The sequence below is a fragment of the Canis lupus genome, chromosome 24, assembly GCF_048164855.1.
Source record: "Canis lupus baileyi chromosome 24, mCanLup2.hap1, whole genome shotgun sequence".
Classification (NCBI taxonomy): domain Eukaryota; kingdom Metazoa; phylum Chordata; class Mammalia; order Carnivora; family Canidae; genus Canis; species Canis lupus.
In genome coordinates this window covers 26,002,795-26,014,906 of record NC_132861.1, presented here as the reverse complement: position 1 = coordinate 26,014,906, position 12,112 = coordinate 26,002,795, and the positions used below count along the sequence as shown (strand labels likewise).

Here is a 12,112-nt window from a genome sequence, read left to right as displayed (position 1 = left end):
AAACCAGAAGATATAAAGAAAAAACAAAATTTTAATGTAACTTTTGAAAATGTAATTATATCTTATTAAATATTTTTATAAAAAGAAAACCATTCACAACTGAAATGTTCAATGTCTATCTAGCAGCCAATGTAAAGAATCAATGTCATGAGAAAGACCAATACTGTACAAGTATCACTTATATGTGGAATCAAAAGCCAAAAGTTGAACTCACAGAAACAGAGAGTAGAATGCTATAGTGTAAAGGAAATGAGTAGACACTGGTTTAAGGGTACAAACTTTCAGTTAGAAAATGAATGTGTTCTGAGGATCTAATATGTAACATGGTGGGATTACAGTTAATAACAATACTGTGGGGCAGCCTGGGTGGCTCAGGGGTTTGGTGCCTGCCTTCACCCCAGGGTGTGATCCTGGAGATCCAGGATCAAGTCCCACGTCGGGCTCCCTGCATGGAGCCTGCTTCTCCCTCTGCCTGTGTCTGTGCCTCTCTCTGTGTGTCTCTCTCATGAATAAATAAAGAAAATATTTAAAAATAAATAAATAAAAATAACAATACTGTGTTATATGCTTGAAATCTACTAAGTAAATGTTGAGCATCCCCACCAAGTAAAGCAAATAAGAAAACTATGTGAGATGATAGAAATGTTAATTAACTTGGTTGTGGTCATCACTTCATAATGTATACATATATCAAATCATCGTGTTGTACACTTTAAAAATATACAGTTTTATTTTTCAATTACATTTCAGTAAAACTGGGGAAAAAAGAATCAATGTCATGCTTCACATGTTTCAACTGGATGGTTTTTTTCAAGAACTATAAATTATTTAACACTGTAAAGGCTATTCAGATACTGTGTACGATTGTTGTGCATACCTCAGTAATTTATGACCACCTCCAGATCCAAGAATTAGAACACAAATGTATCAGTCTGCTTGGGCTGCCACAAGAAATATAGACTGGGTGACTTAACAATAGAAATGTATTTCTCCCATTTCTGAAGGCTAGAATTCCCAGATCAACATCCAGTAAAGTTTGATTTCTACTGAGGACTCTCTTCCCAGCTTGCAGATAGCTGCTTTCTTGCTGCAATCTTCATGGCCTTTCCTCTGAGCCCATGCAGAGGGAGAAAGAGGAAGAGAGGGATAAATCTGGTATCTCGTCTTAAAAAACACTAATCGTATTTGATGAGGACCCACCCATATGACCTCACTGAAACTTAACTGCTTCCTTAAATACTGTCACATTAGGGTTAAGGCTTCAACACATGAATTTGGGGAAACAATCCAGTCCTTGGCAACAAGGAAAAGCAGGAATATAGACACTCAGCACTACTTTACAAGAAAATATTGTGTTATTGTTGTTTGGTAGAAAAAATTTGGCAAATTAATTTATTTTTGCTCTACCTATTTCTATCCCACATTTCAAAGCAGTGTCTGTCTCTGACATTGACAGTGACACAATCTCCAAGTCTTCATGGAATTAGGACACTGGAGCCTTTGCTTCATGGATACAGGGCAAGAAAAGTAGAAATGCATTTCCTTGGAACTGAATGGTGTTTATGATACAAGGACCCTCTAAAGGGTGGCCTGGGTGAGTGGCCCCACTGGCCTTGTCTAAGGCAATCATCTCTACAACCCTTGCATAGAACAATGGAAAGGGATCAGCAACTTGTTTCATCTTGAAAACTGTCTGAGTCAGGACTAGGGCCAGGTTACATTTTTAAAACTACATTTACCATTCATGACAGGAGTACCAATTCTTTATGTAAAGGAGTATTAAATACATTGGTCAAGGATAGAGGTTTGAATTGCATTATTGGAAAAAATGGGTGAATGAATGCTTATATAGCCTTAAAACTTAGAAATACGAAAACATAGTAGAATAGTAGGCATTTTATAAAGGCTGAAGAAACTAAGAACAGAAAGGTCAATTTTGGCCCCGAATAGGACTTTATGGTTATTGACTAAATATAAATAACACATAACTACTGTTTTACTATAGTAGTCCTTCGTTATTTTGTCAAAATATTTAAATGTCAAAATTAATTAATCCAAGAAAGATTAATATGAGGGATTAATATCCCTCCTTTTTTTAAAGATTTATTTATTTATTTATTTATTTATTTATTTATTTATTTATTTATGAGAGAGAGAGAGAGAGAGGCAGAGACACAGGCAGAGGGAGAAGCAGGCTCTATGCAAGGAGCCTAATGTGGGACTCGATCCCGGGGTCTCCAGGATCACACCCTGGGCTGCAGGCGGCGCTAAACCACTGCACCACCGGGGCTGCCCAATATCCCTCTTAATATGAGGGATTGAAAGCCTCCAGGGAAATACTTCATCCTGTCAATTATTCCTTATCAGATCTAATTTAAAATATATATATATGGTCTTCTGATATGCCTGGGTGGCTTAGCAGTTAAATGTGCCTTTGGCTCAGGGTGTGATCCTGGAGTCCCAGGATCGAGTCCCATATTGGGCTCCCTGCATGGAGCCTGCTTCTCCCTCTGCCTATGTCTCTGCTTCTCTAACTTTCTGTGTCTCTAATGAATGAATAAATCAAATCTTTTTTAAAAAAATAATTGTGGCTCTCCAGAAAAGAGGAAAAATTCTGAATAGAACTTGAGAGTTATGGTACACAGCAAACCTTTGGTCATTGAAAATTCTACATATCTGATGCCTTCCACTGCCATAGTGCCCAACGGTGGCAGCCTATAGGTGTGGACAGTGATGGTGCAATGCAAGGTATCTTGGACTGTAAGCAGCAGAAACACTTTTGGATGCCATGTATTGAGCCTATTTTGTCACTTCTAAGATTCTCTTATCACTAACATCAAGAAAATTGATGATGGGGAAATGTAAATGGGGAGTGGAAAACAGTATGGAGGTTCTCAAAATTAAATATGGAAATTCCATATGATCTAATAATTCTACTACTAGGTATTTACACAAAGAAAATGAAAACACCAATTCAAAAAGATACATGCACCTCTGTACTTATTACAACATTATTTGTAACAGCCAAGATATGGAAACAGTCTAAGTGTCCATTGATAGACAAATGGCTAAGGAAGATGTCCTATATATGCTACAATGGAATATTACACAGCCTTAGAAAAGGATGAGATTGTGCCATTTGCAACAACATGGATGGATCTAAAGGGTTTTATGCTGAGTGAAATAAGTCATATTAAAAAAAGGCAAATACCATATGACTTCAGTCATATGTAGATTCTAAAAAAACAAATGAATAAACAAAAAGCAAAATAGATCTATAAATACAGAGAACAAACTGATGATTGCCAGAGGGAAAGAGGGATGGGACTTGGGTAAAAGAGGTGAAGGGGAGTGGGAGATACAGGCTTCCAGCTATGGAATAATTCATGGCAATAAAAGGCACAGTGTAGGGAATATAGTCAATGATATTGTTACGACATTGTACGTAACAGATGGTAGCTACAATTATGCTAAGCATAGCACAACATATACAAAAGTGGAATCCTATGTTGTACACCTGAAACTAATATAACATTGTGCATCTACCATACTCAAATTTAAAAGAATTCTTTTTGAGAAGAAAGTGATCTATCAATCATGAAATTGTCCTAAATTCCTGATGAATGCCTCATTTTTTTTTCTGGTCCAAGTAAAATATAAATTTATTTGAGGAGAAATTTCTCTATTAACTCACTGATAGTCCCTCCAAAATTTAAGGGTAAAGACTCCCAAGTAAGATACAGCTTAAATTTTTTTTTTAATGTTTGGGAAGGGAATAGTTGAGAAAAAATCATGATAGAAGGGAGGAGTTGTTTTGTGGTACTAGTATGGAGAGCAATTTAATGGGAAATTATAGCCCTTTGGGAGATGAGTCATAAAAAAACAGACTTCCAAATCACCAGACACAAATTATTATCATTTGCAAAAGAAAAATGAAAAAGAGAACCAATGATGTTGACGAGAAGTTGTTGTGACTTTTGATTTCTTCATAGAGCTTACACTGAGAAGGTAATCACAGCAACTAAAATTGCAAAGGTCTCAAATGGTCATTAAGAGAATGGAGACTTTAATCATATTTTCTATATGATGGTTTGGTCATGTAGGTCCAGAAAATTTCAATTGAAATTCAAATGGATCCTCTACTTTTTATTGATTCTATTTAAATTTGCCTTTTCAATAAAGGCACTCATTTCATTCACTAATAGAAAGAGTTAGTTTTGCTATATCTGCATTGCCATAGAAAACATACATGCACACCTGGGGAAAGGAAACATTCATCTATTTCACTGATTCGATCTTATTAGACTTTTCAGAAGATAATACATATCTAGATGAGCTTAACATATGTTTTAATACGGTTTTAATACTGTTTTGATTTGTTTTTTCAATTCATTTGAATTTTGAAAGTATAATGTACAGCCATTAGATTACCATATACTGGTAAGAAATCTTGAGACAGGGTTTTTTATCCTAAGGAAAAGATTTGTTGGACTGTATACATTTTTAAATCAAAAACCATACAGTGTTAACTTCTAAAGTACTCTCAAATATACTATTGGAAGTAAATTTTTAAATTAAATTTGTTAAACTTTTTTATCTGAAAACCTCAATTTAAACAGATTATTGCTTTTGCTACTGGTACTATGTCTAGAAGAAAACTTTAAAAGAGAGAGATTACCTTTCTTTCTTTTTTTTTAAGGTTTTATTTATTTATTCATGATAGACATAGAGAGAGAGAGAGAGAGAGAGGCAGAGACACAGGCAGAGGGAGAAGCAGGCTCCACACCAGGAGCCTGACGCGGAACTCGATCCCGGGACTCCAGGATCAAGCCCTGGGCCAAAGGCAGGCGCCAAACTGCTGAGCCACCCAGGGATCCCCTACTTTTCTTTCTTAATTTGATTGTGCAGCGCAGTGTAGTACAAAAACTCTAGGCTAGTGTAGATATAATGGGTTCCAGTGACTGTTCTCTCATTAAATGTGTTTCTTTTACATTTTCCTGTGTACCTGTTTCCTCTTCTAGAAAATGAGGTAAATTGTCAGTGAATTCTCATGTTTTGGAGTGCTTAAGGACTCAAGAAGAGGCCTCAGACACTGTGGGGGGAGGATTCTTATATCCCCCACCCTTCAACTAGAGTAGTTTCAGTTTTATCTGCTTTTCATATTGGATGCTCACCTTCTTGTAAAATTTCACTTGAAGAAATAATTCTATGTAAAAAAAAAAAAATATATATATATATATATATATATATATACACTGAAAATTACTTGACCAGATGAACACTAAAGGTCTAACCAAAAGAATGTTCTACCTTATAAACTGCTAAATTGCTTTTAAAAACTGTAGACTTTGGGATATATTATTCAGATTCAAACCAGCTGTGAGTCAGTTAGGATTCCCAGTTGCCGACAACAGAACTCACTTAAACTCTACGTAGAAAAAAGAAATTTATTTTCAAAAGTAACTTACCTCACTCACAAACTCTGTAGGAAGGGGAGAGAATAAAACCAGGAGGCTATGTAGCCAACTACAACCCTCAAAACACGTACAGACTGTTCCACAGAAAAATCCACTGCCAACTCCACCGGACACAGAAGCTGCAGCTCACACCACTAGCACTGGGCTTTGGCCACTAGAACATCCACCCCAGTGCCTTTATACAACACACACATGTGCACACACGTTCCTCCTAGTACGTACATCCAGAGGTTGTTGTCTTCTGATTCAGAGTACTGTGAGGTACATCTGATCCATGCCCCAGCTGTAGGCAAGTCAAATCTACTACCTGACTTGCCTTCTTAGAGAGACAAGATTGACAAGGCAAAAAGTTCCCCCAGATGGAGGAAAGTATTGCAAAGGTACTGGACAACAAAAGTATTTCTTCATTTCTCTCTCTCTCTCTCTCTCTCTCTCTCTCTCTTTTTCAAGAAATCTTTGCTGGTGCCTACAACGTGCCTGGAACTCTTCTGGGTGCTGGGATAAAACAATGAACCAAATAGAGGAAGGCCCTCTTTCATAAGATTTTATATTCCAGAGGAGCAGACAAACACTAAACAGGTAAACAAATAAATGTTCAATATGTCAGATGTTGAATGAGTGCTAAAAAGTAAAATAAGCAGGATAGAGGGGCAAAGAGTAAGTGGTGCCATCCTGACAGGGGAGTCAGGGAGGCATCACTAAGGAGATTGCACTTGAGCGATCCATAGTACACGGCCTCCAGGTACTATGGAAAGAAGTGATGCAAATACCCCGGGGATAGACCTTCCAGGCAGAGACTAGCACATGCAAAAGCCATGCGGTGATGTAAGCATGTTCTACCCACTGTAATAACTCGCATGGACCCTATAGGAAAATGTGCAAAGCCTGGAGTGAAATTATATGTTATCTAGTAATCCTGAGAGCTTTAAAATTTTTCCACACTTAAAATTCCCAAGTCACAACCATGGGTCCCCACAAGGAACTTGTTTAAATCCAAGGCAAGTAAAAAAGGCCACCAGGAGGAAGCAGAGCTGCTGCCACCATGGCACCAACAGTGCATCTGCACACAGCAGCAGATTCTAGGTCAGTAAGAGCAAACCCTGGAGTTGAGCCACTTGTTCCAATTCTGTTGTAGCTCCTACAGTGGCATCTTAAAAAGAGTGAGATGCCCTTACTGCCAGACACCTGTATGTGGAAGGAAACACCTGACAACAGATGGACAACATTCCCCAAATACTGACGTCAACTCCTGAAGAGCAACAAGATCAGATTTGCACAGAGCAGCACATGACCTTCTGTGCAACGTGTAGTAAGTAGATACCAACCTTGCCCATAGCTTAATGTTACTTACGTCTGCACACTTCCATTTCCATACATATGCTCACTTGCTCACTCTACCAAGAGTTTTTTTTTTTTTGCTTTAGATGACAGTTTATTAAATACACTACATTTGTACCTTATTCTGTAGTTTTTTTTTAATCATTCACACAGGGACTTAGTAAAAACGTACTTTATAGAAAACCATCTGCAAAACTAAAATAAAAATAAGAATGCACATTTTATACACATATTAGATAAACTGCTGGAAATCTTAGGAATTATTTTAATGAAGGTGATTGTAAAACATGAAGCGCCTCGACTTTATCAAATCTGACACCAGACCATGACTTCAGAAGTGTCAATGTTGAAACGTGGATGCAAAAGTGTCTATTAACCACCAATAGGTGGTCAGTTAGGAGTTTAAGAAACTCAGCCAGAGTTGGATGAAGTCAGAAGATGTAAAAGATATTTGGTAAAGGCAATGTGAAGCCTCATAGAAACCAAGGACAGGAAAATGTTGGAAAAGAGACTCAAATTTCTATGGACTCACTCTCTCCCTCACTCCTCTCTTTTCTCTGTACACTTGCTTCATTTCTCTTTTCCTTTCTACACATTGGCCTCTGTTTTCTTGGTAGGAAACATGGCAGCCAAAAGCCCTAAGCTTTACATATAACACAGTACAGGAATCTAAAAAGATCAAATTATCTTAGTTCCAATAACAGAATTTCCAAGCACCAACTCAGTGGTATGATAAAGAATATACCTGGGCCTTGTCCCTAGTTCCTGGCACAGAACTTTAAAAACCATTGGAATTTCCTGAATAATAATTGTCTTTGTTATGTTAATGAAGCGGTCCCTGGTGAGCATTGAAGATAGCTCCAGGACAATGAAGACTGGTCACCAGAAAGACCTGGTATGTGACTAGACAGTTGGAACCTTTCAGGAGAGGATGGGTGCTGGAGATAGAGTCAAACACATGGCCAAAGATTTCACCAATCATACCACTTAATGAAACCCCAATAAAAACTCAACACCAGGGCTCTTCCTGGTTGGTGAATACAGAGATGTGTCAGGAGAGTGAGGTGCCCTGATTCCGTGGGGAAGCATGGACACTTTGTATTTGAGTCTCTCCCACACCTTGCCCTAAGCAGCTTTTTCATTAGGCTAGTTCTGAGTTTGTCCTTTATATGAAAATTGTAATCGTGAATAAAGTGTGTCCTTGAGTTCTGTGAGTTCTATTAAATTATGGAAACTGAAGGAGCCACAGAAACCCCCAAATTTAAAGCAGATCATTCGAAGTGTGGCTGGCCTGGGGACCCCACTTGCATCTGGTTTCTAAGATCAGGGCAGTTTGGTGGAGGACTGAGCTCTTCACCTGTGCAGTCTGGTGCTAATTCCAAATAGTTAATGCCAGAATTGAATTGTAGTCAACCCATTTGGGATGGAAACAATGGACTCTGACCAGCCAAGCCTAATTAATGACATCAAAATAGTGGAATAATATGCTTATCCCAGCTTGAATCTTCTTTCCACCCTGAACCAATCAATGGTCACATTTATAAACATGGTGACATCTATGGTAACCATGTGAATTTAGAGGGGGAAGGCAGTTCCTAAAAAAGACATGTTTGGCAGACAGTTTCCTGGCACTCTACTCCCACTGCTCAAAGCTTCCATGACTGACCAAGTATGTCCTGCATTTCATTCTTAAACCTAGTCAGATCTACAGATGGCTCCCCAATGCTATAAATTCATACTGTCATTCCACATCGAAAGTACATTCAATGCTGAACCTCTAAAATGAAAAAAAAAAAATACTTTTCAGCAGCTAAACATCCTATATTAAAATTGAGAGTTTATAAATAGTAACCAGATCTTATAAACAATTGGCTGTGGATTCCATGTGTCTAGAGAATTATTCAGTGTTTTTTCTCAAGTATGTATTTTCTTTGGCAAAATAGATAAGTAGTCTCCTAAACACAACCCTGAAAATAAATGTAAGGTCTATTCTGGTATTACATATGCAAAAGAGGAGTAGTTTCCCATGTGGTATTGTGGTGAGCTATAATATGCTTGCAAAGAACTAAAGCCTTGTAGAGCTAAAAGAATAAGGATGAACATGATCTATGTTCACTAGCAAGGCACACACAGTGAGAGAATGCTTTTGCCCTGCTCGACTACTTTCTGCCTGCAGAAATCTTCCCTCCCACCCTATGAATGTGTTCTGTATCTCCTAGCACCCCAGTGCAGTACTTCATAAATTAGATCTTAGCTGTCTGTTTTGCAGTTGCCTGAAAATTCATTTGTTTCCCCCAGAATAGGAATTGAGAACGCGGTCTTCTATTCTGTTTCAACCACAGTACCTAGAACATAGCGGCAGCACAATACATATCAGTTATATTTGCACTGTTTGATGGTCTCTGGCAATGACCTAAATTCCTGAGTGTTGGTTTACATGTGGGTAAAAATGAAAGTAATTATAATCCTTACTTCACTAAGTTGTTATGAGGACTAAAAGCCCATAAATGCTACTGTTGTTGCTGTTGATAACCATGGCCCAGTCAGTAATCATTATTCACTGATTAGAAGCCATCAGGCCCAAAGCAAGCTATTAATAGGTGGAGAAATCACAAGAGACTATTTCACAAGAGGTCCGAGTGACTGTTCTCAAAATAAACAGCAAATGAAATCTCACTATTCAGACAGACATCCCCTTTTCTGGAATCTCCATAATCATTACACCCTAGATATTTTTAGAGTTTTTAAAATACAGGTTGACCTACTTATACATTCATATTTTCTACTTATTCATTTGTTTGTAACAAGTCATTAACATAACTTATTAGAAGTCAAATAATATAGTTTTAGTTTGCTTTATGCTACATGTTTAGAAACTTTATTGTACTTTATAATACTGCAATAAAGAAAAAAAACCTCTGGGGCTTTTTCTCTTTATTTCATTAAACCTCTCTGCTCCAGAGTACTTGACATTTGTCATTTATTTTTTGAACAATCCAGCTCTGCTCACATCTAATTCCTATCCTCTTTCCTGAGTTGTTAGTCAATAAAATACACATATTATTGGAAGCAATTTGTAATATATATATATATATAAATTATGTCATTAGAAATCATTCTCATGCTTAGATTCTTTATGAAAATCAAAATCAGGGGCACCTGGGTGGCTCAGTGGTTCAATGTCTGCCTTCAGCTCAAGTCCTAATCTTGGGGTCCTGGGATCGAGTCCTACATCGGGTTCCCCATGGGGAGCCTGCTTCTCCCTCTGCCTATGTCTCTGCCCCCCTCTCTCTCTCTCTCTCATGAATAAATAAAACCTTTAATAAAAAGAAAGTCAAGCATCATAACATCTCACTCGTGCCAATTTAAAGAAATAATATCAAAACACACCAATGCTTTAGAAAGAGTAGATATGCATGAAGTTCCAAGAGGCAAAGAAGATCTCTTTCTAAATAAGCAGAAAAGAAATTCTTCAGAAGGAACCCCTGAGATATTGTCTGGAAAATAACGTTACTAGAAAGAATGATTGGTAAAAGTGGAGAATTAGGACTACAGTTATACGTGAAACCCAGGCAACCCCAGAAAAAGAAAATGATCTTTTTTCCAAAGTCACATTTACCAAAGACTTTTCATTTAATTAGTAAGGGCAATGCTATTTTTTTAATATTTTAATTTTTGGTGGAAAAGTAGAAGAAAACTTATCAGCTAGCATTTAAACATATTGCATTAAATAATAGTACTTGATACTTGCCAACTACCAAATTAATTTGACAGAAAAACTAAAGTTATTTGAACATTAATTGTATGATTAGAACTTATAATGGTTTGGGGGGCCTGGGTGGTTCAACCGGTAAAGCATCTAACCGTTGATTTCAGCTCAGGTCATGATCTCAGGATCCCGGGATCAAGCCAGCGGCAGCCTCCATGCTCCTTGGAGCATCTGCTTGAGATTCTCTCTCTCTCCCTCTCCCTCTGCCCCTCCCTTCACTTGTGCATGCGCTCTCTTTTTCTAAATAAATAAATAAAATCTTTATTTAAAAAAAAAAAACCTATGTTGGTTTGAAGCCACTTTTAAAAGCTTATTATTTTAAAGTAATTTTTAAAAATATTATTCCAAATGCCCAGAGTGGGCATTCAAATGTGGAGTAAATTCTCCACTGCCCAGAAGACACCAAAAGGGGTTTCATTGGAAACATGTCGATAATACCTTTATCCTTTCAAATATACAAAGGTGATTTTGTTACCTAAATCACACATTCCATCCTTAATTGAGATTATAAGCCTAAATATTTGCTCCAAACAAGCTCTTAGGAAATTATGAACAAAGTTGTCTACTTAATTTTGACGCAAAGTAAAATGTCACAATTTACTGTCCCTGATCACAATTTGGGCATCTCAACAGTGGCATGCTAAGCATGTCCCTTCTTGAATTATTGCCAGCTAACATTCATTTTGATATATGAATATCACCGGGGAAATTCAGAACCCTTCAGCCACTTACGTCTCACGTTAATACTCCCAAGTGGTTTTATTAAAGGCGCCAGCATTGCTACCCATTAGGAGTTGTCATGCAATGTTTTATTTTGATATTTTACTTCACTGATTTTCATCATAGTTTCCTACCTAGGTTCCAGACACTATGACTGCATTCATAAACTTGCATATAATATGCATGTGAAATCATATTTCCTTCTTGGACGTGTTAGCAAAATTCCATCTGTCTGTTCCTTTTTAAACTGTTAAGTTTTCCACATTGAGGAGAGAATTGGGTTACAATTACCTACTGTGGCTTTTCATCAAAATAACGTTTTAAGTGGTATGTAATATTGTTCCATATTATCCCTTGCCTGAGGAGTTTCAAATATTTCACACACCCAGATATTTCTACAATAAACCAAAAGACATATTAAAGCATTTTAAAGTCGAAAGGAATTTTTAGAGATTTTTCTAGTCTAACCCCGTCATTTTTCAGATAAGAAAGTTCAGCTCAAAAAGATTAGAGAAGCAGGAGGGCATGTGGGTGAGAATGTGAAGTCTGGGGCCAGACTGCCTGGGTTCAAAGATGTCTCCACCACAGCTTCATGTGGGACGTTGCCAACACACTTCACTTTTCTGTACCTTTGTTTCAGTGATAATAATACTTACTCTTTAGGGTTTCTGTGAGAATTAAATGAGATTCATTACCAAGAAAAACAGTTCTTTTCCATTCACATAACTTCAATGAAGAGGAAATTTCCTTAAATACATCTGGCTATGGCTTTAGAAGAAGTCTATGATGACATAGCCCAAATTCTTAC

The 12,112-nt window shown here is 37.3% G+C and overlaps 1 protein-coding gene across 9 annotated transcripts in view; it reads right to left on the bottom strand.

Annotated features, from left to right (window-relative positions):
* Positions 1-12,112, bottom strand: part of LOC140615899 (uncharacterized) — a 309,775-nt gene that overhangs the window by 165,231 nt on the left and 132,432 nt on the right. The gene's annotated exons all lie outside the window — the stretch shown is intronic.